This window comes from Callionymus lyra, chromosome 13, assembly GCF_982586985.1.
Source record: "Callionymus lyra chromosome 13, fCalLyr1.hap1.1, whole genome shotgun sequence".
In the NCBI taxonomy this organism is placed as follows: domain Eukaryota; kingdom Metazoa; phylum Chordata; class Actinopteri; order Syngnathiformes; family Callionymidae; genus Callionymus; species Callionymus lyra.
The window spans coordinates 4,593,012-4,610,291 of record NC_141830.1 but is presented as its reverse complement, the minus strand read 5'-3'; positions in this window follow the sequence as shown (position 1 = coordinate 4,610,291).

Genomic DNA, 17,280 nt, shown 5'->3' with positions numbered 1-17,280 from the left:
ATGCATCAGGATAGTGTACGTACTAACTAGTAACTAATTCTCCACAGATAGTATGTCTCAAATCACATACTTCTCTTAGTATACTAGAAGTTAGTATGCATCAGGATAGTGTACGTACTAACTAGTAACTAATTCTCCACAGATAGTATGTCTCAAATCACATACTTCTCTTAGTATACTAGAAGTTAGTATCATCAGGATAGTGTACGTACTAACTAGTAACTAATTCTCCACAGATAGTATGTCTCAAACATACTTCTCTTAGTATACTAGAAGTTAGTATGCATCAGGATAGTGTACGTACTAACTAGTAACTAATCCTCCACAGATAGTATGTCTCAAACATACTTCTCTTAGTATACTAGAAGTTAGTATGCATCAGGATAGTGTACGTACTAACTAGTAACTAATTCTCCACAGATAGTATGTCTCAAATCACATACTTCTCTTAGTATACTAGAAGTTAGTATGCATCAGTATGTGTACGTACTAACTAGTAACTAATTCTCCACAGATAGTATGTCTCAAATCACATACTTCTCTTAGTATACTAGAAGTTAGTATGCATCAGGATAGTGTACGTACTAACTAGTAACTAATTCTCCACAGATAGTATGTCTCAAATCACATACTTCTCTTAGTATACTAGAAGTTAGTATCATCAGGATAGTGTACGTACTAACTAGTAACTAATTCTCCACAGATAGTATGTCTCAAACATACTTCTCTTAGTATACTAGAAGTTAGTATGCATCAGGATAGTGTACGTACTAACTAGTAACTAATCCTCCACAGATAGTATGTCTCAAACATACTTCTCTTAGTATACTAGAAGTTAGTATGCATCAGGATAGTGTACGTACTAACTAGTAACTAATTCTCCACAGATAGTATGTCTCAAATCACATACTTCTCTTAGTATACTAGAAGTTAGTATGCATCAGGATAGTGTACGTACTAACTAGTAACTAATTCTCCACAGATAGTATATCTCTCAAATCACATACTTCTCTTAGTATACTAGAAGTTAGTATGCATCAGGATAGTGTACGTACTAACTAGTAACTAATTCTCCACAGATAGTATGTCTCAAATCAAACTCTGCTGCTACACACTAACAGGAAATGATGTGACAGCTTCTTCTTCTACTTCTATTTAACGATGGTTGCAACCAGCTGTAGGAACACTATCGCCACCTGCTGGCAGCACGTTTTGCAAGTTTGGAAGAAGAAATAAAGAAAAAATATGAGAATCGAAATATTCGTGAGATATTTAAGATGGTATCAGCAGCGAAGACGTGTTTATCCTTCTACTGCTGCTGAAAATGCACCTGTAAGGATATGAATATATATGCATTTATATATGACGTAACTTCTGTTTACAACGTCACTAAGATGGAGCCGTTTAGGGTAGATAGTGTCCATCGAACCATACTCAGTTTTGTGGGCGTTTTAGTGGCAATTTAGTGTGTATGGCGCACTAAATTTTGCACTTACGCACTAAAAACACTAACTCTGAGTACGCAAGTATGTGATTTGAGACACAGCAATAGTGTTTTCGAACAGATTAGTCTGTTTTTCATAACTGGGTCCGTCCACACAGATGAGGTACAGACCCCCATCAATGTCCTCCATTGCCCGTTAAGATACAGATGCCCGCAAGACTGACTCAATCAGCTGTGTTTACTTTCACTTCCGTGTTGACATCTGTGCCAGCCCGGCGGGATTCGTCAGCTTAAAGAGGTAAGAATATAGAAACTCATCACGCTGTCTTTGCTCGAAAGGCTGTTTCCTTCCCTACAATAGTATCCTGGGCAGCCGGTTCGGGATTTTGTATCCCGGTGTTTCTAGACCGGAGGGCCATGGAACGGCGCATTATGGCGTGAATCACGCACCGGGTTTTCTCGCCATCCTAGGATCCTGCGAGGTCGTGGAACTACCGTCCCTGCTGATTGGACATGTGGGCTCAGTTTTGAGATCAGGGTCTCCAGTGAGCCACCAATCTGGCTATAAGCAGATGTCCCAAGACCGGCTCGATCTGCTTTGTTTACTTCACTTCCGCCGGCCCGACGGAGTTTGACAGCTGCATTATGGTTGTCGAGAATGACTGGTCCCGTGGATGTCGTCATGGATGTGGTCCAGTCTGAGCAGGAGAAATGATCCTGCCTTAGAAACGAGGACTTTACTTTGCTGCAGAAAATGATGATTGGGTTTTTCTGGGACTCCTGTGTTGTTCTTGGTGTTATCTTGACCTTTTTAGTATATTATGTTTTTTTTTTATTGTATACGCACTTTGTGACCCTGGTCTAGAAAAGCGCTCTATAAATATAAATGACTTTCTTACTCCCAGTAGTACTTTGGGCTGAAGAAGACCAGAGGATGGAGGCCCATATTGGAACTCAGCTTTTGAACAAGTTCATAACTGCCCGCCCGTTTCGGATGTTGAAGGTCAAACAACTGCTGACATGTGTACATTCTGGAGACTGGATGACATGCATCGACCTGACCGACACCTACTTTCACGTCTCTATAGTCATGGGACAAGAGAAGTACCTGCGTTTCGCCCTAAGGGAGCAAGTGTTTCAAAACACTCGGCTTGCTGTATATGAGGGAGCTCCAGAGATTGTTTGGTCAACCCAAGCTAGATCCCAAGGGGAACCAAGGTCGAAAAGTCTTCCCGCACGGATTCGGCAGGACATCGAGTTTTAGAACTCTCTGGCCAACCTCAGGTTAGGTTGCGTTCTTTGTTACACTTAGGTGTTCTCAGACACATCCCTGACAGGTTGGGGAGGCACCTTCAGATCTACGCCAGCGTAGATTTCTTAACCAACATTCTCGAAGCAAATACTGCATCTGTAGTACTTTTCCAGGCATGAAACCATACTGTTGCTCACAAATGATGACTTCTGCTCTCAGGCTAGTTTACACTACGATTTTTCTTTTTTTGTCTGGACAACCATTCCAAGGCGTTTTACAAATAACTTACTTACTTATTTACTTAATTACTTACTTACATTACGGCCAATAACAATTATCCATAGGTCTGCTTATCTGGTCTACATGCTTTTGAGGTTAGTTACAACACATTGTATTTGTGTTATAGCTGGATGACTAGTGGCTTACATTTGCTGAGCTATGTAATCTCGCTCTATTATGTTACTATATCCTTTGATGAATGACCTCCCTGGCTTCCAGAAATACATATGCAGTGGTGGAGGTTGTTAAGTTTTTAACAGTTATTTTAATCCAAATCAAAACACAAATCATTGCAGATTTTATTAGAAAAATGTTTATTTTAAATAATACAGTCCCAAAGTATGTTTATGTCACAGGTTATTATAATGTGTAAAATAATTTACATAATCAGCATGATGTTATTTATTTTGTTTACATACATCTTTTGATTCTTCTCTTCTTGGTCATCTTGTAATGACTGGAGGCCTTTGAACCAGGAAGTGGTTTCCATTCGTTTTATTTGGTGTTTCAATCATTCAGTTTCATTTCTTTAAAGACCGTGCCAGTGTAGGTCTGAAATCTAAGGGGCTGCTGCCTGGTCTGGGGATGGGTTGATGAAGATTCATGAAACAGAGTCATAACTTATATAGATCAGTAGGTGGCGCCCTCAGTTTAAAGGTTATGTGAGGTTTTCATTAGATGGAGCTTAATCTAAGAGAGGGCTCTGAAGTTAACGACACTGCTTCATGAAGCTTTGTTTCACTAGTGCTACTGTTATCACACCCAGCAGTTGCAATCTAATCTTTAAAAAGTAAATACAATTGGAATGAACGATTTTATGGTAATAACATTTGTCATTATTGTTAATAATAAGGAACAGCAGATTAATAGAAATATCAAGTTGAAATAAGTTAATTAAGTTGAAAGTATTTGTGGCGTAAAAAACAATGATAAAATAAAAAGTAACCACGTATAAGACATAATGTTTATTAATAATAATATTGGCACATTCAAATGACAAATTAAGGTCACAAAGTGATCCAACAATCATTTGTTTGATCTTCTGTCATTAGTCAGATCACACTGTTTAAACTGATCCCCTCAGGCAGGAGATGATGGTCTCTCAGGACCAGAACTGTCCAAAACTCATTATATCTGTTTGCTGTTTGGATCATCATTGCAGGTATTAAGTTATTTAATTTTCATGTATTATTTAATTTTCTTATAGCTACTTTAATGTACAAGTCATTTGTTTTATGTTATTGTATTAATGTATAAGTAGTAATGTATAGTACAATTTTTGTATAAAACAACAATCATTTGGACACTTACACATTGAGACTGTAAGGGAAGCCCAGCTTCCTCTAAAATGTCAAAAGCTAAGTGGTCAAATATTTAATTAACCTTTCTTTTTTATTAATTAAATATGATTTTAAACATGTTCATCTTCGTGTTCAAATCTTCATCATCCCTGCAGCGTCACAGTGTTAGGGCTGAAGCTGAGTGTCGACTCACTTACTCGGGGAAGTCGTGGGTGTTTCTACTGCGACAAAACTAGACCTTCTTTGGGTAAATGGTGGGCATTGTCCTGCCCATAGCAAGCTTGATATCTCTGGGGGCTGTGGAGTAGTGGGTTTCCCCCGGCTGGTTAAAGATCTTTCCGAGACTGAATATCTTTTTGATTGACAGCTTAATGAACAGATACCCCACCTCCAAGTACAGAACATTCAGTGAAGCATTTTCAAGGTATTTGTTGCCTTAATTAAAGCAAATAGCGACAAATATAGCATCTATTTCTGGTGTTTGGGGAGACTGAAGCTGCTTGTGTCTAAACCTTATGGGTTTAAAATAGTGTCAGCTTAAATGGGTATTGAAAAATATATATTTTTAAAATGAATTTGATGTATTTTGTCTTTTGGCAGCTCATTTTTCTTATGTTCTATTCCAATTTTAATTTTCAAATCTCATTGCTTTTATAATAGAGTTGTAGAATTAAAATCATATATATAACAAACAATAAATAGACACATAAATAAATAGATTTATTTTCTGATGTAGGCCAAAGGTGAGCTTTTCTTCATGAACAGTGTCCTTTTTACGAAGCCGACTAAATGCACTCTGTGCTGTATAATATATTGCTTTGGTAATCTACTACCCTACTGAGCTTTTAAAAAACGGGACACTGCTTCCTCAGTCTCTGACTAGCTGCTTGGCTGCCTCTACACTCACAGTCCTTTGTGAACTCAAATTATATAGCAAATGTGTGCACATTGATTTGCCGGCAATAGGAGACATTTAAGTGCACTTGAGTCATAGTTTATCTTTTCTTTCTTCTCAGCTTTCAGGCTTGTTCGATTTCCTTCCACTTGCTCTCTAATTCTCCTTGTTCAGTGTTTTTTCTCTGTCCCGCGTCAAAATGTCACATCCATGTCAATGTTCACATCAAGCAAACATTGAGAAGGCAACTCTTAATGCAAGAAAAATGTCATTCAACAAAAGAAAATAGGTAATACAAATTACTGTAAGAATGATGTGTTATACCGTATGGCAAAATAAATAACATAGCCCATAGCTGTCAATTTTGAATAGTGGCAAGACTATACTCTGTTCTTTATCTTTATCTTAAGACTTAGATTGTATCGTCTTGTTCTTTCTCTTTATTTCTCTTTGTTCTTGTTCTTATTTTATTTTGATTATTTTTTATGAAAATTTGCTGTATTTGCTGTGGATAAATTGGAAAAAAACAATTTCAATCAATAATCGTAATCAATAAAGTTCTACCTAACCTAACCTAACTCAGGTATGGCAAACACAAACGATTCCATTTTTAAAAGCATATGAAGGAATAACAAATGAGTGTTGAGAGCCAGTGGGTGGCAGGGGAAACAAGAAAAGATTGATCCAATTACGTAAGTCGAATGTTAAAATGCCAAAGACATAAATGCAAACAAAAAACAAAAAAAAAGATCAACATTCTTGTTTTTCATCTCAAAAAATGATTGCATGTTCAACTTAAAATGTGTTGTGTTAACACACAGTTGAGACAATTACTCACAAATACAAACCTTTTGAATACACACACACTCAACTACAAACATCCCACAGGACATGAAAACCAGAACAATAATAGAGGCGTGACACCTTTATCGTTGATGCACGTTCACCTTCAGGACCCGAGAGCCCATTGATAAACAATGTTATTTTTATTTCAATATTACTTTTTATAAACATTCATCATGTAGAAAGACATACATGAATATTACTTCACGATCATGAACATAATCTGGAATTTCTTTTTCCATTCATATCACATTTTTCCAGTATTGTTCCCCTAAAGGAGCGACACAATGAATTCAAATGTGCACTTTCAATAGCAAAACGCATGATTTCGGTGCATTCTTGAATTCCCTCTACACATAGCTAATGAAAAGGTGTAAATTGTGTGAGTAACTAACAACAGATAAGAGCTACTAAAATATTGAAGAATGTCAAAATCCTGTAAAGTTCCTGCTGTTGTGCATGAAGGAGAGCCACTGTCTTCTAAAAATCCACAATGGCAATATCCAAAATGTGCACCTCCTGGACTAAAATAAAAGACCTAGAAGCTAAAAAAGGCACATCTGGAGGAGGAACTCACACTGGCAAACTTAAAAGAGGAAAAAACTAAATAAACAGTTCAAAAAAATTCAGAGCAAGGATGGAGGGAGCGATCACAGTGTGAGCCAAACCTAGTCAATAAACTCAATCAACTGGGGATTTATTTATGTTCGAGAGCTCCTTTAAAAGGGGGAACTGGGGCTGTGATTTCCGTTTTCACAAGACACTTAGGTGATTGACTTGAACATGGCGGAGTTATGTAGTATGAATCGCTCACAACGGAACAAACACAACTAAAAAGAAAGTGTCACAACTATAACAAATGATAAAATATAAAAATTGAAAAGGGTTGAAGAAGCTTCATGAAGCAAGGTCATGTTGTTGAGAGGTCAGTAGGTGGTGCCATCAGTTTAAAAATTATATGATGCTTAATTAGAAAAGTCGATCTAAACAAAGTGGGCTCTGAAAATAATGACACTGCTTCATGAAGCTTCAACAGACCATCACTCATTTTGATCAGCATAGTCAATTATTGGCTAGAAAATCAAACAATGGTTGAGTGAAAACACTTTGAAGCTAAATGTGGACAAAACTAAAACTCTGGTTATTGCGCCTGGTGACAAGGTTTTTAGGGTTGAGTCAGTACTTGAGCCTGAGAAACCTGGGTGTTGTATTGGTTGTATTGGTATTGTTGTTGGGAGTGTAAATAGCGATGTTTGAAATATTTTGTTGTTCAATCAGCAAACTCAAACAGTTTGTAAATGCTGGTCCATTGGTACCAGTCCCCAGGCCCTTATTTGTAATAATCGTGTGCCTTCCTCTACCAATTACATAGTCAAGTCGAGTAAAGTCAAGTTCTTTTATTGTCAAATATGCATGTATTAAAACATACAGCATAAATTAAGATGTTGTCTTCTCTGACCCACGATGAAAAACATGAAAACTTAACAACAGACATTAAACAAAATAAAAAAGACTTAACAATTAAAGACTTAAACAGACATTAATCAAGACATTCAAGAAAATAAATAAAAATAAATAACCAACAAAATTAAATAATCAACTAATAAACAGAATATAAACAAAAAAACAAAGAACAAAGTTAATGTAAAGATAAAAAGTTAAAGCAGAGGTGAGATCAATGATAGGACAGGGAGGGAGTTGAGTCTCCTGACCTTTAACCTGCTGGTTCTGGCCTGAAGACTGTGACGGGTGAGTGGGGTCCCCAGTGATCCTGATGATGCTGGTGTTGGGTGTTATAGATGTCCAGGAGGAGAGAGACACCAATGATCCTCTCAGCTGCTCTCACGATGCGCTGCAGCTTCTTACGGCAGGAAACGCTGAGGTAAACCACACCTCTTCTTCCTAATTTAATTATTTTTACGAAGGACATCGATGCATTTCCAATTTTCATTTAGATCAGGCATTTAAACATAACTATGAAGGATGATGCATGACATAAGTATAAATGAATGTATAAATACATTACTAAATGTATAAAATAAATAAAAGTGTGGATAAACATCAATATGTTAAAATGTCAATTTAAACAAATGACTTTTTGTTGAAGAAAGGTGCAACTTATATGTATATATACAGTTTGACTTTTATTTACAGTATGTATTTATACATTTCGTCTATTATTTATCATGTATTTATACATTTTGACATGTGATTGTCTGTATGCAAATTAGGTAGGCGGGTCGAACATCAGTCTTAGGCAGTGGATACACAAGCCACACAAACTAAATCAATTGAAGTCGATCTCGAAAGCTGTCCAGGAAATGAATAACTCATGTCCTTAGATCACCTTAGATCCAAGAACAACCTAGTTAACAGGACACAAGCGTAAACGCACTTCAACCAAACACATTATACACAATAATTGCTGGACTGTGATCTCATCTAATAACACATCTATATCAGCGATGATCATAGATCAGTAGCAATAGCATGTCCACGTTCGATCTTCCCAGGATGATCCAGAGTAGGAGGTGAAGCTAAGTGAACCTATTCAGCTCGTTGCACCATAGTCTATAAAGGGAATAATGAAATGAGAAGACCAACCTGGTTGGAATGAATGCGTTTTAAGACACTTGCAAAGAACTGATTCAGGTGAACGTCCAAATGGTTGATTCTGGCAGAGGAATTTAATTCAAACAAACGAGCCATGTTCTCCATTTCTTTCATTTTCTTCATTTTCATTTCGAGAAATATACGTAACAGTAATTCCACTACACTAGGCTATAGTTGACAGCTAATTTTGTTGTAGTGAAACATCTTCTGATGCAAACTAGGTCACATCTTCAGTGATATATCCTGAGATCATTGGGCGTTTCGGGCGACCCAGCTAAGGTTGATCAGGCCTCAGCCTGTGTGCCCTAACAGCGCTTGTCTATGGACACGCCCTCTTTATCCAAAGCCACCTAGAGGCTTTCTCTGCTGCCTCTACGCTGTTATAGATGGCCTCTTCCTCTTCTCCCCTGTAATGCCAAGTGCAGTGTACGCTCTGCAGAGAGACTGCCCTGGAAAGCCCCTGCACCCAACCTCCACAGGCATGCACCTTGCCTTCAGCCCTGGCTGTGGCAGACGCTCACAGACGCTCGACAAATGGTAGCTGTGGTACGAATTCACTGTAGCAAGATCCAACTTAACAGGGTGAAGTGCTTTTGGAGAAAATGATCAAAACCTACAGTGTAGAGTAAGAAAGCAGGCTGATTTTCACAAGACAAAACCAGCAAAAGTCCCTACGGTTGAAAATGAAGGAACTATAGAAACTAAGCCGAATCCCATTCTGACAAACTGGATCTAGGGAACAAATTTATTTGTAACGCATACAGAACCTGAAAACACATTCAAGTAAATACATATGATGGGAACAAAGCAGAATCGTATTCTGGGAAAAGAAAACCCAAAGAAAGCTGCTTGTAAAAAATCTGAAGGAAGATGCACACAGTGGTGAAAATTGGGCAATTGGATGCAGAAAGAAGAGAGAAACTATTAAGGCTACGCTCTCATGTAAAATAGAAATCCCAAATAACCTTTAGGCTGGACTGCCAACTGTAACTAGAATGTCAACAAAACAGAAAAGACAGAAAGTTAGTTACATTAAACAAAAAGATTTGTTTAATGTACTTATGCTTTAGTACTTGTCGTTGGTCAGAAAAAGGCTCAAGTGGTGTATTGAGTTCTCCAAAAACTTAAAGGTGTTTACAATCACGTAGAAAGACATCATCACCACGTCAATGACAGTTGACTCTCAATCTGAAAAGCAGATTAAAGGTGAACTTGACAACAGAATTCTGAGGAGGGCAATAATTAGCCCACCTAACTTATTATTGGTGCACACAGAACTGCGGCCTCCTATGATGCATCCCTGCCCAAAAGCGAAAGCTGATTGGTCGTTACAGTGTTTTTTATTGCCACCGTCATTTGCGATCTGCAGCATTTGACCTTCTTCTTGCGAAGATGTGCTGGATTCACATGGGGCCTCATGTATTAAGAAGTGTGTGGGTTTCCTACTAGACACAGTCGTACACTCACACCCAGAAAGTTGAGCAAGAATAATCAATAAGATGTTTGAATCTGTGAGTGACATGAATCTGTCAATCATGTTGGCGAATTAAACTGGATTTACCGACAACAATCACGCAGTGTTGTAACTGGTATAATATTTTAGGTACGGGGTTATGTCACAAATATCTTATTTTCATAGACATTCATTGGCTTGTTTGAAACATCTTAGAATAAAATGTTACATCAGTAAGACTACAAATCACTAACTTAACGCACAGAGTAGTGATGATGATGATGATGATGATGAAGATTGCCTGATTGTCTCTGTGCTTCATTAAAATGTCTGGCTCATCTGACATCTGTTGTTTTAGAAGAACGTCTATGATTCTTGTAGACTACACTTTAACACTTGAAGCGGTCAAACGCAAATTATTTTCATCATTATATTATTTTAAAAAGTAAGGGAAGTGAGTCATCCAATAAATAAATCATGGGATCAACTGGTTGACCTATTGTCAGGTTAGTAAACTGACTTAGAGCTGGGTCGCTTTTTTTTGTTCCATCGCAATTTGCCAAACAGTTAATTAAAAGTAAGAAGTACTTGAAAAACTTTGTAGCTCTCGGGTCAGTGTTCACTCAGAGATCTGAATGACTTCCTTACTCCCTCATTTCCCACACAAGCAGTGATGAAAACAAAACCACTGATACAATTTTAATAATTTAAGGGAAAAGTGATAACATAATAATATAAAGCTTTTTCCCATTACCTATTCCACCTACCCCCAACTGAACAGCAGCATGTGGTTAGGAGAATGATGGGGGAGGAAAGTGAAGTCATTGCCGGAAAGGGACACTAGCTGATTTTTAAGATCTGTTTTAAAGATGGCCGTCACTGTAACAAAGTCCTATAATTCCAATCCGTGCTTTCCATACCAGAAAGTGATATCAATGATTCCGAAGTATATATCTTCTTCCTCATCACCAATAGTCATCTTGAGAAAATAAAAAAGACTATTCTTTTCGTCACTGCATTGACCATCGACGCTTAAAGACCTTAAAGAGCTTAAAGAATCCTGATTTAAGAAATATTGGAGAATCTCGGAGGGAACTTGTGGTTTATAGGAATGGATCTGGAATAACACTAAGATCAAGCTGCACCTGCAGCTTTTCAACGATATATATCGAGGGTATCTGGGAGACCATATGGATGTGGTCGATGTATCTTTGGAGAATTTTTTAGATTTCAGCAAAGACTTTGATACACAATAATTAGGCATTACACTAAAGCCAAATAAATGTGACTTGTTTAACAGAGAAGTGGCCTATGTCGTACAGGTTCCGTAAAAAAAGGCTATAGTTTAAGCCTATTTCATTTTAAAACAACACAGCTTAGGAAGATAGAGTATTGCAGAGATTCTAATATTCTAAGAGTATTTTGTGGAATAACACAGATTTTTATTCACAGCTGCCGTGCATTTTGGCATGCTCTCCACCAGCCTTTGGCATTGTTCTTGGGTGAATTTATTCCACTCTTGGCACAATAATTCAAGTAGCTCAGTGAAGTTTAATTGCTTGAACACATTCCAGAGCTTTTGAATTGGGTTCAGGTCTGGATATCTGGCTAGCCATGAGAGGTTCTTGATTTGGTGGTCCTTCATCCACACCTTGATTGACCCAACCGTTTGGCATGGAACATTGTCCTGCTGTGAAAAAAACAATCCTTAGAGTTGTGGAACATTGTCAGAGCATATGAAGGCAAGTAAGTTTTCTTCTAAGATAGCTGATGTGGCTTGATTAATGCATCTTTTGCTAATCTTTTGCCAACACTTGGTCATACTTTGGTTAGACAGCGAACTAGACAGGTCATCAAACCACAGTGTCTTTCACCCACTGCAAAATTTGGTAGGGGATGGGTGATGATCTGGGTGTGGTTCAGCAATTCAATGACATTAACTTCTCTCTGAGACCAGTTGAAATGGACAGAAAAGTGTGTATAGAGTATACAAAAGATTATGAGGTGGACTAAAAAGCACAAAAAAGGACAGAGTAACTGGATCTCTGCCAAAACATATAATGTTGATATTCTCAGTGAAATAACAACCCTAGATAAAATCGCAGCGCAACCAATACCACTTGAGCAGATTCAGTTGGAGCAAAGTAAATATTTTGGGACCTACTTCCACATGGATAAAGCAAGCGGCTCAGTGAGGATCCTGCCTTTAACACCATCCAGCCCACTCTGCTCCAGGACAAACTGTCAAAGATGCATGTGGACCCTGGTCTGGTCTCCTGGGTCTCTGACTATCTCGCTGATCGACCATAGTATGTCAGGCTGAAGGACATCACGTCTGACAATGTAGTGTGCAGTACAGGAGCACCTCATGGGACAGTACTGGCCCCTCTCCTCTTCACCATCTATACTTCAGACTTCTGCTTCAACTCCGAGCCGAGTCTCGTCCAGAAGTTGCTGACGACACTGCCATTGTTGGATGCATCAGGGACAACAACGAGTACAGGAGTCTGATACGTGACTCTGTGGACTGGAGTGAGAGGAACCACTTGTAGCTGAACACCTCAAAGACCAAGGAGCTGGTCTTCGACTTTGAGAGGTCCAGTACAAAGCCACGTCCAGTGTCCATCAGAGGCGACAAGGTAGAGATAGTTCACAACTATAAGTACCTCGGTGTGTGGATGGACAGTAAACTGGTCCTGCAACACAGACCATGTATATAAGAAAGTTCAGAGTAGACTGTACTTTCTGAGGAGGCTTCGATCATTTAACATCTGCAAGAAGCTCCTCTGCATGTTCTACCAGTCTGTGGTGGCCAGTGTCATGTTCTATGCTGTGGTGTGTTGGGGTGGGAATGTGTCCAAGAGGAGGTCAACAGGTCAACAGGTTGATCAGGAGGGCTGGCTCTGTGGTTGGAGCTGGACTCACTGGTGACAGTTGCTGAGAGGAGATCACTGAACAAACTACTGTCCATCATGGATGATGACAGTCATCCTCTGAACACTGTCATCAGTGAACAGAGAAGCAGAATGAGTGCACGAATGCTCCTCCCATGATGCAACACTAATAGACTCAAGGACTGATTAATTCCTCGGGCTATTAAATTGTACAATTCTGAGTTCGGGGGCAGGAGTGGAGTGAGAGTATCTGGATGTTCTGTTCTATGTTAGTCTTTGTATCCTTTTTCTTTGTTATTTTTTATTTGATCTATGTTCTTTGTTTTTATCTTTAGACTTAGATTCTATCATCTTGTTCTTTCTCTTTATTTCTCCTGTTCTTTTTCTTATTTTATTTTTTCTTATGAAAAATTGCTCTATTTGCTGTGAATAATTGGAAAAAAAAAACAATTTCCCGAAGGAGACCTCCTGAGGGATCAATAAAGTTCTACCTAACCTAACCTAATTAAATATGTACTGTTTTTAATGGGCAATGGGCAGTTTTCACCTCACATTTACTCCTGAACAAGAGTCTAAAAGAAAATGGTTTCTTGCTTTTACCAGGCAAAGACCCATGAACGGTTTGATATGGATCCACTAGTTGAGCCTCACACCTGTAGAACAAAGAACGGTAATCTGTGGCACTGCGTGAATCACTCAAGTTCTGTTGCCTGAATGGATTTACAAGGCAATAATAATGCTCAACATGCACACATGGAAAACATTTTAAGTTTTTTTTATTTAAATGCTCAATTGTGTTGGAAGTCAAAGAAACAAATGCCAGATCCTAGTTAGCATTAATGGATAAATACTAAAAGACGAGTGAAAGAAAGACTAAAAAATAAACTGCATTGTGATATGCTTAATGCTGCACCAGCTAAAACTGCAATAATAGTGAGTCACAAAATGCCGCACCAAAGCTGGAGGAAGAACCATTTGGTTTGATAAAAAAACAACAAAACTGCAGGGCTCACTTTTATGGTTGTTCAATTAGGGGTCCTTGCAGTTCCCAAGATATAATCAAACATCAGCTTTCATTTCCTGGCAGCCGGTAAAAATAACAATCTCAGCAGTCATCTCCACACGGATTTGATGGCAGGCTACTTATATCTTTTTTATTAGGCACACACCCTCAGATATTGGTCAGGAGGGAGACCATTCTCCTGTCTTTTTTATTGTGTTGCATTGTGGTATCTGTTGGCAACAAGCCAGCCAAAGAGGCGTGTTGCATATATAACAGAATATAACAACTGTGTAGAATTAAATAAAAAAAACAGACACTGCGCTGTACTGAGACTCAGACTGCTTACTTAACCAACCGGATGCAGGTTTTTTTCTGACAGTAGAATGGTTGTGGCTTCTTAGGGCTTTATGTGCTTTTTGGGGGAATTAAACTAATTCATGCACACATTTATACACATATATACAGTACATACATTACAATGACCGAGCCGTTTGGCACGGAACATTGTCCTGCTGTGACTCGGCTTAACATAAGGAGGGAACAGGGAAATAATTCTGTTTCATTTAGAGTTTTAAATCATAACAGCGATCTCGACACTTTTAATTTCAAGTAACTCTTTATACTGTAAGAGAAGAGAAAAACAGGTTACAGTGAATACTAGTGAGCAACATTTTTTCCGAGGAACTACCTTTTAATAAGCAGGAATTCAAGCAAAACCAGACTCAGATCGGTCTGGGAGGGTAGAGAGAGCAAGGATGATGGAAAGAGAAGAAGAAAGGGGGGTAGAGATAGGGAGAGAAGAGAGGTCCAGAGAGGACAAAGGACAAGAATGTGGATGGAGGAAGTAGGTCGAGAAATGGGGCTCCGGGGAGAGAAAAGGTCAGATTTTTAGTGTACAGGTGTTGAAACATGAAGGGAGGAAAACCCAGTTGGTCCAAGCATTCTTCAAAGTAGGATGTTTTAAGTCAACACTTAAAGTGATAGTACACCCAAAATTCAAACTTCATTTTCTACTTACTCACATGTCTACTTAGGGTTGGTATTTATTTCAGTGATCTGTTTCTTTTTAAATGTTATATAAAGTAGAATATAGAGAGTCTGACAATTCCTGGTCAAAGCTATCACCCAGATGATTTACAGTGTTGCTTGCAGCAGGAGTGAGTACATCATGAAAAGCTGTACAATAAGTCGTGGATTGTCAAACTCTTATAGTTTAGGTATTCAAGCTCCTTTTATTGCCACGTTCGCTGGTCCAGACCCAGTTTTTTTTTTTAATTATTGGAATATAAAAATCTTTTTTTTCCCCAACCACCACCACTTTGTTATTGCATTGAAAGACTGACATTAGTGTCTCTTCATATGAGAACTTGAATTTCCTATTTTTGTATCTACAATGTTCTAAATGGAATAATCATAACAAGTCTAGTAGCATTGCTAAAAGAAAAATGTTGCTGCTCAGTTGCTGAGCAGATTTTGAAATATCCTAATGTGCCCTCATTTCAGCAGCTTTTCTTCTGAAGTGCCAGTTCAAACTAATACTACAATATGTTCATCACAGATAAAGAAGAGGAACATTGAAATATCTCCTGAACAATGTGAAAGTTCTTTTCAGTTTGCCTGTTTTTGTTCTTAAAATCTGTCTGGGCCGAGCTCCAGTGTGCAGGCAGAAGTTAAGGAAAAATCAAACAAGTAAAGCCCCTGTTTATAGATGGGTGACATAATGTACCATACATTCCTACTTTATTTTAGCAGCTTTGAGATAGCGTTTTATCCAATTCTCTTAAGCTTTCTTTGCTGATTAAAAAGCACTCTGAAGGGAACATTTAGGCAGCAGCTTCACCACCACTTCTCTCTCGGACTCACTCATTTTCAGTTTTGTTAATGGACTTTACAGTTCAATCAAGTCATCTCCAGTACAACAAAAATGTACTTTTTTCATGCCAATTCAAACAAGATAAATCTGTTTTTTGCCTTTGCTGAAAGTGAAAATGTTTGTTTTGTGAACACATTTAATCAAGAAAATTGCACAAATGGTTGCTAAGCATTGTCCAATAAGGATGCGGGTGTGCGAACCCCCATCCCCCAAAGTACAAGCTACAGCTTTATGCTACATTTTAATGGCCGAAATGAACATTTGAATGCACAATAACATGTCGTCTATGAATTATAAATGTTACATACTACAGTGGAGAACAGTGCTCTCTAAAAATAGCCAAATCGGTGAAGGAGCTCAACCCTTCACTGACAGGAAGTGTAATCTTGATAGAGCCAAAGTTCTGTCGAGATTATCTTATAAGGATGTCATTATAGAAAACACAACATCTTGATTAAAGCCTTACAGATAATATAATTTATCCATGTTTTCTGACATTAATGCCATTAAAATGATATAATGTTTAAAAAACATCTCATATATTACAACTAAATGTAAAACAGTTATTTTCTACCATAGGCAGCCAAGTCTTTGGTTGTATTTACTGCAGACTGTAAAAAACTGAAATGTATATTTTTATAATATTTAATCGTTTGCAGATGCTTATATCTGGAATTTTAATTTTCTGCAGACTTAAAACACATTTAACAGTCTATTTTGAGTATCTTACAGATGTATTAAAGATGAGCGTCATCTAGTTGGCTCTTAAGATGAGAACACAGCAGCCAATCAAGATAATTAATGTATTATGCTTAAAGAAACTAATTAGTTTTGCCATTACCTGAAAATCATGTACTTCTCAGCTTCTCTCAAGTTGCCTTCATTGATATTGTTTTATCCACTGCTTTTGAGTGTTATCTTACAAGGGACAAGGATAAGCACTGAGAGCCCATTTACTGTGTGTTCAACAATTAACCCTCCAGTTGCCATTCATTTTCTGTGTACAGACCAGTTTCTTTGAATTGGGTCAAAACAAACATTCACTGCATACCTATTTTTGCATCTTTTGTGAATTGATCATTAATTATCATCAAAAACATCGTTTTTTAGCCGTTGGGTCACCTTGACCCAGAGGTAACACACAGGTTTCCTGTTAGAGCACCCAATCAATTCAGTAAACCACCACCTTCATCGTATGTATCACCCAACATTGTAGACCAGTAGGACCCATCTGTCCCTCTTATCTGGTTCAGAATAATGTGATTTTCTCCTGCCAACAATGCTCATCAATACCTGTAAGGTATCCCATTACTAGCAGGTCCTAGGCCAGACACAAGATTAAAAGTGATTTGTGTTATTAATGAAAAAAAACAGACCACGGTTCCGTCCGATTAATCTCCTAAATCCTCGAACTCAAAATCTGTAAAGCG